At 36.5% G+C, this 17,277-nt stretch overlaps 2 protein-coding genes and 1 long non-coding RNA gene across 3 annotated transcripts in view; 2 read left to right on the forward strand and 1 right to left on the reverse strand.

Annotated features, from left to right (window-relative positions):
• Window positions 1–17,277, reverse strand: part of LOC113645368 (titin-like) — a 1,056,738-nt gene that overhangs the window by 266,820 nt on the left and 772,641 nt on the right. The gene's annotated exons all lie outside the window — the stretch shown is intronic.
• Window positions 1–17,277, forward strand: part of LOC113643804 (immunoglobulin superfamily member 1-like) — a 789,004-nt gene that overhangs the window by 189,836 nt on the left and 581,891 nt on the right. The window lies entirely within an intron of this gene.
• LOC125145593 overlaps window positions 1–17,277 on the forward strand; it is a 104,542-nt gene that overhangs the window by 22,351 nt on the left and 64,914 nt on the right. The window lies entirely within an intron of this gene.

Below are 17,277 nucleotides of genomic sequence, written 5' to 3' on the forward strand. Positions count from 1 at the left end.
GACTCAACAAGAAATCCAGTCTTAACTTCCTTTTCCAACAATTTCAGGTTCTTTAATGGCAGAAAGCAAATTATAGGCAAACTAATGAGTAGTCAACCAAACACTCCTGCGAAAACCTTGGATAAGTCCAGCTATTAAATATTTGAAGAAGCAGTATCGTTAGGTTAGGATGCTTCTCGGGGCCTTTCCAGCTTTGCATAACAAATTATCCTTTGTTCTTTATTCCTACCAGTTAATTTATTAAGATTTCTCCAAATAAGTTTTCCATCTCCATGAGCTTCATTGATAGTTGTGATAAAAAAATTCAGCCTTAGACTTTCTTAAATTCCTTAATACCTTATTTCGGAGAGTTGTGAAGGTAAGCCGATCACTACTATGTCCTGATTTTAAAGCCCTCTTTAAAGCAGAGTCTCTCTCATTTGTTGCCAGAGCCTATCATTTAGCCATGGTAAGGTGATCTTTTTTCCATGATTACATTTCACCTTTCTTATGAAGGCTGCTCTTATCTCAGTGATAGTCGAAAAAAAAAGTGCTGCAGCTAATCTCAGTATCTTCGCTGGTTAGGAGGTCAGACCAGTTAATTTGATTTATAGCTTTTTCCAAGTTGATTATTTCATTTTTAGGAATTTTCTCATAAAATTGTTTTCTTGGAGTTGGATATACTAATTGTTTTCTGTTTAGTTTCCTTACTAGCAGTGTGATATTATGATCGGACAGACAATTCAAAAAATTATGTGATTTAATTACTCTTTCAGGTCTGTTTGTAAATATCAGGTCAATTTGTGTCTGGGAGGAGTTGGTTATTCTTGTTGGACCTTGTATCAATTGAGAAAAATTTAATTTATTTATCTCTAAGTTTTTTCCTCTCTGTTTTGTTGTCCCATTTTATATTAAAATCACCCATTAAAATCAACTCCTTTTTATCATCACATTGCTTAAGGATATTATGGAGATGTTCATAAAATATATTATTGGTTGATGGTGGTCGGTATAAACAAATTACAATAAAAGACATTTGAGGAGATAGACATGTTCAATCCAATATACTCCATGTCTATTTCCTGTGACCATTCGATGAGGTTACATTTAATTGTGTTTTTAACATATACTAACAGTCCCCCTCCCTTTCCCTTATTTCTATCCCTCCTAAACACATTATAGCCAGAAATGTCAAAGGCTGCCTCAGGTGAGTGTTTATTAAGCGATGTTTCAGAAAGTCCAAAAAAATCCAGATTAGAGTGAGACAACAAATGTTCTAGCTGATTGCTTTTAGACATAATACTTCGTATATTTAAATGTCCACCGAGTAATCCTTTGGGTTTGGACTGCGGATCCCAGATGAATTTTGCATGATTAAGAGTTTTAAAAAAGTTCATTCTTCAATTTTTCCGAATCGCCGGGTTTAATCCCCACTGTTGCCGGTTAAGAAAGGGCTGTTTAACGGAATTGGAACTGTTTTCTTGTGATGGCAGACAAGTCAAGTTTTGAAACTCACTGCTACCTAGCGTTCGTGGACCTAAGCACTCTCCACGCCGCATCCGAGGCAAATCCCCGACAACTGCGTCCGCAACATCCAAAGCTCCAACAGTACACCGTGTGTCGGCACCAGATGAAAGGTTCACGTCGAGAGCACCGCTCCCTAGCACGGACGAAGCAGCCAGACCACTCCATTCGCCGCCGCTTTCCCCATGCCGCGACAGACACCTTCCGTGCATACATCCACTCACTGACGGAGGCATCGCCAAAGCAAGGAGAAAATCCAGAACACCCGAAGAAGGCAGCAAATCACCAACGGAGGCCAGGCCAGGCCCCGGGTTTAGTTGGACATCGCCAGCCAGCAGGAGGATTGCCATGAGGTAGATTATCTTTCTGTGCGGTTGTTTCAGGTTCTGAGTTCCTCTGGTATTTGTCCAGGATGGTGGTTGGATAGCACGGCCATTGTTTAGAATCTTGACAAAGACTACATATTGGCTCCATGGGTTGAGATTGAAGCCGCTACGAGCGTCTTGTTCACAGCCGAATTTTTGTTGTTGATGCTGGCCTGAATAACAACTTTGCACAGATAGTAGCAGTAGTGCAAACACATAGTTTAAAACAAATAATATTTTAACTATGTCAGCTAGTCTGCGTTTTTTGTGTATGTATTTAAAACTCAATCCGTTTTTTTGCAAGAAGGCAATTTTATCAATGTTTTCTGCGTTGTTGGCGTGCGCTTCAGCATGACCTGCCAATCTGCCGTTGCGCACCGCCATCTTGTTTCCTTTACCTTTTCCTTTTCCTGATTACTTCTGTACATTAACTTATACTGTACATTACCTCATGAAACTGCGGTTATAATACTGTAATAATAATAATACTGTAATACTGTTCATTACAGTATTTCGGCACACGCAATATTGATTGGACGTGCAGTACTGGTCTGCACTGTTTTTGTGTAACGTTTTTGGTGAAACATCTTTTGTTTTTGGTTTGCACTATTTTTTGTCCTGCACTTTTTTTTGTCCTGCACTGATTTTTTTTGTCTTGTCTTGCTCCATTTGCACCAGGTTGCACAGATGCATTCTACACTCCCTGACAAAAGTCTTGTCGCCTATCTAAGTTGTAGGAACAACAAATAATAACTTGACTTTTAGTTGATCATTTGGATTCAGAAGTGGCTTATATATGAAAGGCAAAGGCCTCAAGATCATGCTTATTTTACCAAAATAAAATCTTATCATGCCTTGATTTTTAATTATTTAATTAGGACAGAAAGGTCAGACTTACCATATCATAGAAAATAGCAGTAGTAGGAAGGTTTTGCATTTTAATTTTAATTTTGGCTTTACTGAGAATGTGAATTTCAGCATTTCCTCATTTCTCAATGGTCAAAACCACACTGCTCATCTCGAACAGAAACCAAACCACAATAATGTTTCATGCTTTAACACGACCCTTTTCACAGGGGTTTTACATTTCACCGTTTTCTAGATTTAACTCAACATACATAGATTTGATCAATAATTTTGTCTAAAGTTTTTAATTAAAAAAATAACTTTTTAAATGCTAATTTGGCATTCTATCAATTATGTGATTTGACTGGCATTAGCTAATTTGTAGTTTGTGCGGTTTTCAAATAAGACTACTAAGTAAAGCAGGTAGGTGAAATGTGTACATAAACTGTTTTAGGGATGTGCACATCTACAGGATATACAGATGAGATTATCCAGTAGGAGGTGAGTCATAATGCAGAAAGCTAGAAGGAACAGAGCACTCGTAGAACATCAAAAGCAGACCAGCAGGTCCAAGGGTAAGAGGAGCCACAGCAGTAAAAGTGAAGCTCAACAAACTACAAGAACAGATTATTCAATTCAATTCAAGTTTATTTGTATAGCACTTTTTACAATGGACATTGTCTCAAAGCAGCTTTACAGAACATAAACATAAGGATTAAAATAAAGAATTAATATAATAAAAATTCAAGTTATATATAGTTCACAGTGTGTATGTATGTATGTATGTATGTATGTATGTATGTATGTATGTATGTACAGTATGTATGTATGTATATGCATTTATTCCCAATGAGCAAGTTTGAGGTGGCTCAGGCAGCAGTGGCAAGGAAAAACTCCCATAGATGAAAAAGGAAGAAACCTTGAGAGGAACCAGACTCAAAGGCAAACCCATCCTCATATGGGTGACACTAGAGGGTGTGATTTAAAAATATACAGTCAGTGTATTGGTGTAATCTGAATGTTAGCAAGACAAAAGAGCTGTCAGTCCCTCTACACCTCAGCCCCCTATTGTCATTCAAAATCAACCAGTTGAAATAGTGGACAGTTTCAAATGTTGGGGAGTGACACTGGATAACACACTCACCTTTGCTCAGCACATTATGCACATTCAGAAAAGAAGTCATCAAAGACTGTCAGTCATTCGCAAACTCAAAAGACTTAATGTCGCTCCTCGTTTACTATTACTATGTTATCAAAGCATTATTCAGTCAATTTTACTGTATTGTTCAACTTGTTTTTTCGGCATGCTTTCTGTTAAAAATATGGTCAAACTCACAAAGGTGTCCAATATTGCTGCAAAAGTTATAGGTCTTCCAACACCTAACCTTATAGAACTCAATAACACAGTTATCGGACGCTTTGCCATTTCAATACACATCTACTAAATGAGTATCTACCCCCACAGCCCTCAGGGCGCAGGTACAGGGCTCTGAGGTGCAGAAGGGCCCACTTTGGAAGAAGCCTGATTCCCTCAGTCATTAAGTATCTTAACAATAGACATCATTGAGTGTTATTCTGAATGTTTCTTGACATTTATGTATTATGACTGTTTATGTTTATGTTGTGTGTGTCGAACAAGTGCAGTGTTGTGGAAAAGAATTTCCCCTTTGGGGACAATAAAGTAAAGTAAGTAAGTAAGTAAGTATCACAGAGTCCAACTGGAGCTGGTAGATCAATAGATGTCTCGCAATTCTCACAGAGTCGGCCTCATCTCAGTGGAGGTCCAAAATCTTCATTGCACGGAAGACGATCGGACCTGGTACAATGTCTGGATGCCTCGGGATGCGTAGAAAGAGAGAAGCAGCGTAGAGGGATTAACATATTTGCTGTTCATAAAAAATGTGCAAGTCTAATGTAATAGTGCACAATATTGTGTATTATGTGTACGCCTGACTAAAGAGATGAGTTTTTAATCTACATTTAAACTGGGAAAGTGTGTCTGAGCCCCGAACACTATCAGGAAGACTATTCCAAAGTTTGGGAGCTAAATAAGAAAACGCTCTACCACCTTTAGTGGACTTACATATTCTGGGAACTACCAGAAGTCCTGAGTTTTGTGATCTGAGATAGCCCGAAGGATTGTGACGTGTTAGAAGACTAGTTAGATACATAGGAGCTAAACCATCAAGAGCCTTGTACGTAAGTAGCAGCAGTTTGTAGTCAATTCTAAACTTAACAGGTAGCCAGTGTAGAGATGATAAAATTGGGGTTATATGGTCATACTTTCTTGTCCTAGTGAGAACTCTGGCAGCTGCATTTTGGACTAACTGTAACCTATGTATTAAAGATGCAGGACAACCACCTAGTAATGCATTACAATAGTCCAGTCTAGAGGTCATGAATGCATGAACTAGCTTCTCAGCATCAGAGACAGACAGGATGTTTCTCAGTATTTCTAAGGTGGAAGAAGGCTGTTTTTGTGGTATGGGCGATATGATTTTCAAAGACAGGTGGCTGTCTAATATAACACCCAGGGGTCTCATTTATAAAACTGTGCGTAGGATCCCTACTAAAAGTTTACGTGTGCCCAAAAGCCAAAAATGGCGTAGGCTACGCCAAAAAATATTCCGATTTATAAAACCGTGCGTACGCACACCTGTAAGCAATGTTCCCGTAGATGTGCGTACGTGAACCAGCCTCATATCCCGCCCTGTACACGCCCATTTTTACACACCCATTACACGCTCCACAACTGTGCAGGCACGAGAGTGGACCTTGTTATAATGAGTTTCCTCTGCGCTCTGCAGGTTTAAAATGGGGTGAGGAGCCAGCGTCTCAGGGGTAGCCACTGTCGCCTGCAGGTTATAATCATATTAAAAGCAACATTGTTATAATTATATTAAACACAAAATTGTTAAAGTTTCTACTTTTTAATATTGTTAAACATAAGCAAATTCATTTTCATATGGGGCCCTTATAACAACATGAGTGCAGTCAATTGTGTCGATTACATTTGGGAAACCAGACATTTTTGCAAATTGCATTTTAATTTCGGCCTGTTCTCGCACAGTGTAGGGGAACCTGATGTATCGACTACCCATACATGTATTAAGTATACCATTCAAAATGACACATATTGTGGCACTCAGGGACGGCTGTGACATACCAGACCTATAGGGTGAGATGATAGATTCCAATAGAATTATTTCATATACAAAAAGGTCTTAGACCTTATATAAATAATTTACCTGTCTGCCAATTCCCGCTAGAAACAGCCAGTTGCCAAGAACCTCAGAGTGGTGAGGACCTGTCTAATACTGGACCCAATTCAGCACATAGATCCAAGAGTACAACTCTAGGGAATCTAAATCGGCTTATTAGCCAGTCATCATAATGGGCCAGGAAATCATCATGGTCCCTGAAAACTCGTTCTCTCCTTATTCTGCCATTGGCGTAATCCTCCAACAGTGCCAGCATTGCCATCATGAAGCATTACATACCCGGGTCACCGGAGGATTTATATGTTTCTAGCAATTAGACTGATCGTTAACACCTTGACAAAATCACAGAATTAATTTGTGGGAGAAAATTATAACACATGCTTCTTCATGAGGGTTTTGTAATGAACACCGTAATAGTTAGGACCGATGATGAGTAACGATTGTGCTTCATGACTGTATTTGCAGACTTTGACATTTTATGATATATGTACATTAAAGAAAATATTTAGTTTTTACACTGTGCTCTGCAGTTCTCTAATAATAGGGTATTTCATGCTATTCTGTATCACATGTAGTCGCGCCATCTCCTTCTGCGCTCCCGTTGTGGACAATGTGACTGTAAGGCAGCACTGCTTATTAATATTTTTTATTTTTTTGAATACATTTTGAATTATGTTTGGATTTTACTAGATGTATATAGCCTAAAACAATCGGCACAAATAACAAATGTTGGATTTAATTTCATGATAATGTGGATATAACGTATGAAATGGAGTGAAAATTAAATGTCATTAATTCTTATAATCGTTCTTCTCACATTTATTTTCTACAATCTAACTTCAGTTCACGACTTCACCATCTTTGTCGCCAATTCCCTTTGTCTCCAGAATGTGTTACAGCCTAAAAAACAGAGTGTGTAGCTTATAGTACAAAGTTGGAGCTACAAGGAGCATTTTTAGCAACAGCATTTTCAAGGACAGTCAATTTTACAGTTTCATTGAAACAGAAGTGACCATGATTTTCCTACTTATTTGGCATCATTTTCAAGGTCAGTTTTTGTTTGTGAAGGTAAATGGTAATGAGGAGGACATTTATGTTTTTTTTTCACTAATACAGTGCGATTTGTTCATAACATTATAAGAGAATCTGACACTGGGACATGAGAGCATGATTTTGGACAGATTATACTGTGAGCTTAATGGATACACAAGGACAGTTTCTTCCTTTCTCTCAATTACCCGGCAGTCAGAAGGGATAAACCATCAAGGTGTTTTAGTGCTCTATATGCATTTTTTGTCCCATTATAAATTCATATTAAAACTCGATTAATGAGAATGAGACAAAGGGCTATGTTTAATTCAAGACTACCCCCAACAATCAGAAATGGTCATCCTGGACACCCTCAGTACAACATACTGTACTCAACCCAGTCTCGTGGCAGTTCGTTACACAGGTCAACATACTACATGAGCAAATTACTCATTGTTTGTCTCTTGGAATGACTTGGCAAAGAATAGCTGAATGCTTTGGAATCAGCAGGAGGACGCTGTACAGGCATAGACAGCAACTTGAAATGGGACCACTGGTCTATACGTACAAGAATGTCTGATGAGGACTTGAAAGAGATTTTTAGCAAAACCCTTCAAGCCACTCCAACGAAGGTGAAAGGTATGTATTAGGAGGCCTAAGATCACGCCACAGCAGAATATAATGCTGGTGTGTGAGACACTGCCTGCAATGACTTGACCCAGTTGGATGTGCCTTCTGCCGCCACCGTGCAATCCGACAAAGAATATACCATGTTCAAACTTCCAATCAATTATGGTATTGTTTTAATACACTATTTTATCAAGATATGAAGGCACAAACTATTACTTTATAAAAAAAATCTCTACTTGCCAAGAATCCAAAGGGCAACCGCAGAGTTCCGAAATCAGCGGAACAACCACATATTATCTACACAGGGAGGACAGACCCCTCTCCAACTATGGCAGAGAGGGGTTCTTAACAGTGATGGAGCTGGAAACAGTAATCGACAATATTTTTACAGAAAATTAGACCTTGGGATTTAATGAAGACGTGTGTGAGAGTATGATTGTATGTATGAGAGGGTATGATAGGGTGTGTGAGAGTATGATTGTATACACACGATGGTGTGATAGTGTGTGTGTGAGCATATGATTGTATGCATGTGAACAATTGATAGTGTGTGTGTTAGAGTATGCTTAAATGCGTGTGATGGTGTGATAGGGTGTTTAAGACTATGATTGAATGCATGTGAGGGAATGATAATGTGTGTGAGATATAATGATTGTAGGCTTGAGAGGGTATTATAGTGTGTGTGAGAGAGGATGATTGTATGCATGCGAGAGTACGATAGTTTGTATGTGAGAGGATGATTGTATGCATGCAAGAGTATAATAGGATGTGTGTGAGAGTATGATTGTATGTATGTGAGGGAATGATGGTGTGTGTGTGTGTGTGTGTGTGTGTGTGTGTGTGTGTGTGTGTGTGTGTGTGTGTGTGTGTGTGTGTGTGTGTGGGCTAAATAAGAAAACGCTCTACCACCTTTAGTAGACTTAGATATTCTGGGAACTGCCAGAAGTCCTGAGTTTTGTGATCTCATAGAGCGTGAAGGATTGTAACGTGTTAGATACATGGGAGCTAAACCATTAAGAGCCTTGTACGTAAGTAGCAGCAGTTTGTAATCAATTCTAAACTTAACAGGTAGCCAGTGTAGAGATGATAAAATTGGGGTTATATGGTCATGATTAAGCATACAAAGAAAGACCTACTATGAAGCATGGAGGAGGCTTGCTTATGTTCTTTGCTGCATCTAGCACAGGGTGTTTTTGAATCTGCACAGAGTACAATGAAATCTCAAGACTATCCTGGCATTCTGGAGTGAAATGTGCTGCCCAGTGTCAAAAAGCTTGGTCTCAGTCACAGGTCATGGGCAACAGGAAAATGACCCAAATGACACAGCTAAAAACAACAACGAAACAACAAAGAACAAAACATTAGACTACTCTTACATGGCCTTCTTTAAACCCTAATCTAAGTCCTGTTGAACATCTGTGGAAAGAGCTGAAACATGAAGGCACCCTTCAAACCTGAGACAGCTGGAGCAATGCTCATGAGAAGTGGGCAAAAATATACCTGTTAACAGGTGCAGAAGTCTCATTGAGAGATACAGAAGTCGCTTGATTGCAGTTATTGGCTCAAAAGAATCTGCATCAAAATATTAAGTTACGGGTTCCATCATTTTTATCGAGGCCAGGTTCATTACTTTCAGCTTTCAAGTTATTTCAGCGATATATGTGGGCTTTTCTTTCTTTAATGGAAGGGTACCAACAACTTTCTCCCCATCTGTATATATAGGGATTTGTGTTCATATAGCCACAAGGTTACTAATGTCTGGTGTAGGTGAGAAGACTGATGTAGGTGAGGAGGCCTGGGGTGCAGTCAGTGTTCACATTCATCCCAAAGTTGTTCAATAAGGTTAGAGCTCTATAGCAGGTTTTAGACTCCTGGTTGAAGTGAAGAAAAAAATTAATGCTGCCATATTTAAAGATATCAAACTTTGTGCTACCTATTAGGGGAAGAATCACATATAGCAGGAAACGGCAGGGATTCCAATACTTTTGGCCACATAGTGTGCATAGAGACATTTTCAGACTTCTTTTTGCCAAAGTTAAGATGGTTTACTTTAAGTGTTAATATTTGGATGATTATTTCAATCAAATATGGACACAAAACTATTTTGTTACTCATATTAGCTACATATAATGGTTAATCAGTCACACAAAAGTAATCTTAGTAAATATAGATTCAGTGTGATTAGGGCGATATTTCAATGTACCCCTTTCAATGAGGGTGCAAATGAACATATTCAAGTAACTCTATACTGGCATTAGCAAAGTTGAATTTTCAGCAGTGGATTCAGCAGCGATTCAGATGGAACTGTTAAAATCACTGAAAAATATTAACTTTTATATTGATTGAATTATGCATATTTTATAGACATAGTAATATCCTTAACAACCTTTTACTCCTCTGCTAATTACTTACCGATCGTCGACAAATTCAAGGCTTTCCGTTTCAGGATGTAACGCTGATGCTTATCGACATCCTTGGTATATTCTCTCTCTAAAAGAAACTTTTTAAGTTCCTTAACCATGTAAAAATCCATTGTGAACAGATATCACTTATAGATTATGACTCTGTTATTAGTGAATGCTGGTGAAATTGGAGAAACCCATGCGATCAACGTGTAGGATACATGGGGAGATCAGGGAAGACGTTTTAAAAAGTAGTAATAAAAAGTGCATAATAAGCACCAAAAAAGAAAAACCAAAATAAACCTGAGAAAAACCAAAATATTAACTAAAAAAGAAATAAAATAAAAAAAACAATAAAGAGACAAAAAAAAATGCAAGCTTTCTGTGTAAAATGGTGGTGGGGAGGGGGGTAGGGGTGTAGACATTCCTGTTGAAATGAGACCCAAATCTTTTTCAGGATATACTGTAATACAGAGAGGGTTAGCCATCACCAGGGTGAATATGGAGAACAATAAGGAATATTTTATTCAGCACATTATTACCAAATAAAGTTATTTGGAATAAAAAAGTCACACACACTTTGTACAAGGTTAACATAATGAATAAAATAAAATAATATATACAGTGTATACGTACAATTAACAGTCTAAAGCATCCGCATCTGACTACATTTTATTAGCCTTAATCAATAAATAACTTTCAGGGTAAAAAAAAAAAGCAGAAAAAAGCAGTCATGAAAATAGAGAATGCAAAAGTATTTGAATAGCTTTGTTTTTTTAAGTACTGTAAATGAGTCTTTAGTTCATGGCACATGCAACTGTTTCTTTGCAGCTCGACGGCACTGTTCTACACTGCGTTTAATAAACAGGGATGCTGTTTGCATTTACGCTGTTTGCATAGCGAACTTCTCTAGATGATCTATTTTAAGCTGCATTTTAGCAACAGCGCCCTCTATGGTCACAACATACAATAATCAAAGAATCACACCGGCAAGCCCTGTTCTGAGTAATTGATACGGATTAAAACCTTTGTGTAGTCACTGTGCAAACATATTTACAGGATATTTTTCTACCTCTTAGCTCCTGGCTGATGAAGGGCACAAGGTATCGTTTTAATTTCATATCATGAAATAAATTTTGAGAGACTTTTGAAGTGTTTATTTTATCGATATAACCTGAAGCTATTTGCTAACATTTAATGGGTCGTTAACATATTAGGGTTAGAATTTCAGTAATTGGCACTTAATTTGCTATTGTTGTTCTACAAAGTCGAGAAAATGGGAAGTAGAAAGTATGCTGAAGAATGAGGAAGTACAAGAGAGAATATCCTTTAAATATGTTTTACATTTAACTAATCTTCATCAAATATTATAGCATTATCTTATATCATTTTAGCAAACATACGACTTGGTCTATTGGTTTAGTTGCGGAATGTGTAGTCATTCGTTCTCCATAGTTTTTCCTGTTATAAGTGTTATTAGTTCTAATAGCAATTTTTCATTTCAGGCTCTTTACTAAGGGGTGAAACTGGTGAGCATGTAAATTATGTCTGATCATGAAGGGAAGGACAGAACATAAGAGCTGTTGCTGTCTGAATAAAGTAATGTTTATTGATGCGAATTTCAAACATTACACAACACTTTAAAATACTTAAAGTACTGGTAAAAAGTCTGAAAGATTTCTAAGAAATAAAATTTAATGAATTAAAATATTCAACAATGGTACTTAAAAAATTAAATAAAAACTTAAAATATTTTGAAATAGGCCATTATATATATTTAGAATTAAAATAAAAATCCCAAAAGCAGAATAATAAAAAAAGTACAGTCATAAAATACAAAATATAATCATATATATACCATAATTAAAAAAATCCATAATTAAACAGCTAAAGTACTCAAAAAATTACTCAAATAACACATTCTGTAAATCAGTCAGGGGGGCACAGTGGCTTAGTGGTTAGCATGTTCGCCTCACACCTCCAGGGTCCCGCCTCCGCCTTGTGTGTGTGGAGTTTGCATTGTAGCGATTTTGGCTCACGAAGCAAGGTAAATATTTATAAGCAACTATAACGTGTTATAGTGGCTTCTAAATATTTTAACCTAAGTTGAAATTAACGGTACTGGAATTAAGGTTACGCTTATTTGGTCTGTTCGTCCGGCGAACCTTTATCAATTCTATGAAGGCGGTATGTTCCCCGCCAAGAAAGATTCACTTTCCTTTTACTGTATACCGTAATTTAAATTAAATTAACTTAATAGAGCATGTAGTTCAGACCCGATGTTGCAGGTACCTTAATTTGTGAGCGAGACTCAGAGACAAATCACCTGTGGCTCAAAATTATGACATTTAATGAATGAGACAAACACAACATAAAACTAACTACACAAACAAACAAAAGAAATAGGGAAAACGAAAATGAAAATAAAATAAAACAAAAGAAATTAAAATTGGGGAAAGGGAGGAAGAGACTGGAAAGAAGAAACTAGGGAAAGGAAGGAAAGGAAATGGCAAGCTTAGACTCAAAAATTAATCACACCCTAACTGGGAAATCGTCACAGAAACTTAAATTCACCTTAAGATTCAATGAAAGATTCCTACTTAAAATTATGCATCTAAATTGATTGGTAGAGGAACGGCTACTTGCATTGGTTTGCGGCACAAGAATCTGGATGTAACGGAGAAATCTCAGTCAGAGTGGGGTCAGGCATTCTTCCTGGAGGTTCTGGAGAGTGGAGCTTGCCGGAAGTTCTATGAAGGAAGATGGAGTCGTCTCTAAGCAGTTCCGAAAGTCTGACCACGGATTAGTGGTGTTTGTGACAATTTAAAGGTCGCGAACTCCACCCATCTTTGGGGAGATGACCAATACTTCGGTCAGGATTTTGGAGGGGAAAAACTCCCTTTGTTTCAGGTGTCTGTGGGCGTGGTTTAGCTATCAAACTTTTAGATGACTTTAAAGTTTTATCCAGGGTGTATTAAGACGGTATGGCGCCTTCCGTGCTCAAATAAAATACACCAGTGCTTGAAAAATGAGTAACCGATAATTTTGTGGTCATTTGGATACTAAACATGAAGGGTAATGACGGTATGAAGGCAGTGGTACATTACATACATAGATCATTAATCAAAGTATAACTTATTTTAAAATACAATGTTGTTTTCTGACACATGAATAAAATACACCCTTGTCAGGAAATTAAGGAGCAAATAATTTTAAGTCAGGCAAGCCTTAAAAGAACACATTACAAAAAGGGTTATAAGAATGAGAACCTTAGAGTACCTTATCTTCGGGTTTTATTAGTAAAAGGAATGTCTCATTGTGTTGTGTGTGTGTGTGTGTGTGTGTGTGTGTGTGTGTGTGTGTGTGTGTGTTGAGAGCCCCTAATCAGAGAAGCCGCATGGGGTTATCTGGTCTTTGTGTAGGCTCCAGTCATTCTGGAGCCAGGTGTGTGTGTAAAACTGGGTTGCTCATCGGTTAATTGAGGAGTAGATGTTGAAATTTAGGGTGCCTGGGACATGAAATCTAAAATGACTGGTACAAGACGCTACAGCATGTTCTCCCTGTGCCTCCCCCAGGTCCAAAGACATGCATGGTAGGTTGATTGGCATCTCTGGAAAATTGTCCGTAGTGTGTGATTGTGTGAGTAAATGATTGTGTGTGTGCGCCCTGTGATGGGTTGGCACTCCATCCAGGGTGTATCCTGCCTTGATGCCCGATAACGCCTAAGATAGGCACAGGCTCCCTGTTACCCGAGGTAGTTCGGATAAGCAGTAGAAAATGAATGAATGAATGTACATCAGTCTTTGAACCAAGTAATCATTAAAAATTAATGAAAAAGTAATCATATAAAAAGCACAGTGTCAGCTCAATACACAACCAGTACTGCACGAATGGGTTTTAAAGCTAAAATCAAATTACTTTTACAATTCAATAATAAGAAATAAATGAGTAAATAAACAAAAAAATGCATACATAAATTTACAATTTTTACAAAATAATAAAAAAAATACAAAAATATATATAAAATATAATTTTTTTTAAACTATAATACTACTACCACCACTACTAATAATATTAGAATAGCAACCAGTTAACACATTGAATTACCAGTTAATTATACTGGGTTATATGGAATAAATGTTAACCTGGCAACTTACAGTAGTTTAAACGTGATCAAGCCATATTCCATTTAATATGTGTGGATGAATATATTCAGAAGCTGTTCTTCCAGGATTATTCAAATGATGACTTTATAAAATTACTAGATTTGTAAAAAATGCAACAAGGTTTCCAGACACTACACGGTAAAAATTAGATTTCCCATTTTTCTTTTCTTTGAATGTTTCAGCAATTCCTGGTTTGAGAGTTTTCCTCATGGACCTAAAAAGGATGGCATTTTTATTTAATTAATATAAATTAATTAAATTAGTTATTGATGATAAAAACTACTATTTGGTGTGATCATTCATGATGATTGGTGTAAATCATTTTATAAAATTGTTTTTAAAAAGTTCCATAAATACTTTATGTACTCGTGTATATAACAAGAGATCAGCCTGTGTATTGTTTTATACTGTTTAGTCAAGTTGAGTTCTTGACAGTCAGGGCAAGAACTCAACATCGTAAGCCACGCTTTTGTTTTCCCTTAAACAACCCAACTCTCAACTCAGAACACCGGTTGAGTGTAATCTGCCCCCTGCGAGACTGCATGTGGGTCAATTGTAATTAGCTAAAAACAGTGCAAGGATATATACAAGCTCCTTTAATTTCATTTGCATTTCAGATATAACCCCTTCATTTATTATTATTATTATTATTATTATTATTATTATTATTATTATTGTTGTTGTTGTTGTTGTTGTTGTTATTATTAATAACAACAACAACAATAATAATAATAATAATAATAATAATAATAATAATAAAATTCAGATTTTCACTAGCTGTAATTGTGTCCTTTTGTCTCAATCTCCAACACGGTGTTTGCATTGCATACCCACAAATTCCTATGTTTTGCTTTTCCTCTTACCCATCGTCAGTACTACCTCACTGAACAATGAATGGGACAAGCCACAGATATATATGAGCTATTTTGCATTGACCATTTATAGATATTTGTGGGTGGGAAAAGAGACTAATTCACTTGCACATATGTGGAAAGACTGATTTCTAAAGTGTAAATGCTGTGCAGTTTCATATGCAAGGCTTTATACATCTTATATAGCATTTCCTGTTTTTTTATTTGAACATGCACACTTTTATTCTGGAAACACAACCAGCCAGTAATGATTCTAATCTTGGACAAAAAGAAATGTGGGGGATTTGATTTGTTTATTTCCGTATTGATAAATGTTCAATTTATCAACACGGAATAAATTGAAAACTTACTTCCATGACACTCAGTATTTTGTGCATTCAGCCCACAGCACTTGCTTGTCATGTATTGGCAGTAAAGGAGGATGCATGTATATGTATTTATTTAATGAAGCACAACAAAGAACTAAAAACTAAGTACAAAAATGAAGAGCATAATCTGAGGATACAAATCAATAAACAGAACTTAAAGATTGATGCTAATAGAGAGTAAAATGAAACAGTGGCACACGAGACATGGTCATGATGTGCTGGTGCTGAGGGGTAATAAAGTTATATACCACTAATTAGATTCTAGATTGTGGGCAGAAACTGGTAGGGAGTAGAGGCTAATTAACCTGCACACAATTGTAACGATTGTAATTAATAAAGTGTGAATGCCAGTGTTAATACATTTTATTTAATATATTTGTGTGTGAATGTCAAGTCTTGTGTCCTGTTCTTGATGCTTAACCAACTAACACCTTTATTCTAAAATCAACACAAAGTTTAAATAAATGAAACCCAAGGGCTGGTTCAACAAAGGTTCTAATCATGGCTAAGAAAAATACAAATTAATGTGTCAGTCCTGTAAATCTGATTTGTTCAAGTACATTTTGAAATTTCATTCATATACAGATATAACAGATAAATTACTCTCACCTTTCATTTCACCTTTTACCTTTCATTATCTAATGCCATCATATTTATGTCATGTTTAGATGATTTGTATTACTGTGCTTTTGCAAATTTGTGATTCCCTATAAGAGCATCTGTCATATTACTGAGTGAGCAGATCATGATTCCCCATGATTGAGATTCCCCAAATCTGTTTGCAATACTGTGATTTTGGAGAGATTGTTTATCTTTGTGTACAGTGTTTCTCTGATCTCATCTTACCTTTATCTGTGTTCTGCTTCAGTTCTGAGTACACAGTGTCAGCTCCCTCACTGCTCTTTCCTAGTGGGCAACAGTCATTGGTGTTTTTTATCTTAGCAAATGCTAAATCATTTGTATTAACCCCTTAAACTTCAACATCTACATAACATTTGACTCCTCTATTAGTGTGACTGTAGTTATAGAATGATTCATAGCAGTTTCTGAATCTTATGCCTTAAGATGAAAAATTAGCAAATGCTACAAAGTGTTTAGCAAAAGCTTACATTTAATTTACACAGACCTTGTTTTCTCTTTGGTTTCTTTATATGTTTCATGTCAATTTCAGCATAAGTCACATCACTTGGTTTAGCATCAGACTCTATACAATGGAAAAGAAGCACTTTTACAATCCTTTAACAAACTTTGCAAAATATAAAACCTTCACAGTCTACCACAATTGAAGTTTAAAAAGTCCTGTAATTCATGTACAATTTATTCCATTATTTGTTTTCCTTCTATTTCTGTTTCAAAGTGTGCTGGAGAGCAAATTTGTACACACTGCACTAATATATTCAAATATATGTAAACTGTAATGTAAATTGTAATGATGTAATATCTAACAGCAGTTAATCAGTAAAATGTAAGTGTAAAGAAGCTCTTTGCCATCCATCATATCACAGGATATGTGTAAAAAGTAAAATGACACAGTAAGCACAATATGTTACTTTTGGGTTTCATGTTTTTAGATTTAACTGTGGTGTTAACCACATCACTTTGTCTAAAAAATGTCATTTAGTCTGTTTTAATTGGTAAAGAACAGGAGCTAGTGAACATTATTTCTTACAACAAAAAGACTCATGATCAGTTATAACAGTGTACAGTAGATAGCATTACCTTTATTGCACAGTTTCATTTCAATTTGGGAATATAACACATCCTGTGGCCCCCTGGCTGCATCATCTAACACGGAAATCAGTTCAGATTACTGCAATAGGCAAAAGATTAAAATTAAAAGAGTTACGTGGTTTAATGGAGGCCTTACCATTTTGT

Source organism: Tachysurus fulvidraco, chromosome 1 (assembly GCF_022655615.1).
Source record: "Tachysurus fulvidraco isolate hzauxx_2018 chromosome 1, HZAU_PFXX_2.0, whole genome shotgun sequence".
Lineage (NCBI taxonomy): Eukaryota > Metazoa > Chordata > Actinopteri > Siluriformes > Bagridae > Tachysurus > Tachysurus fulvidraco.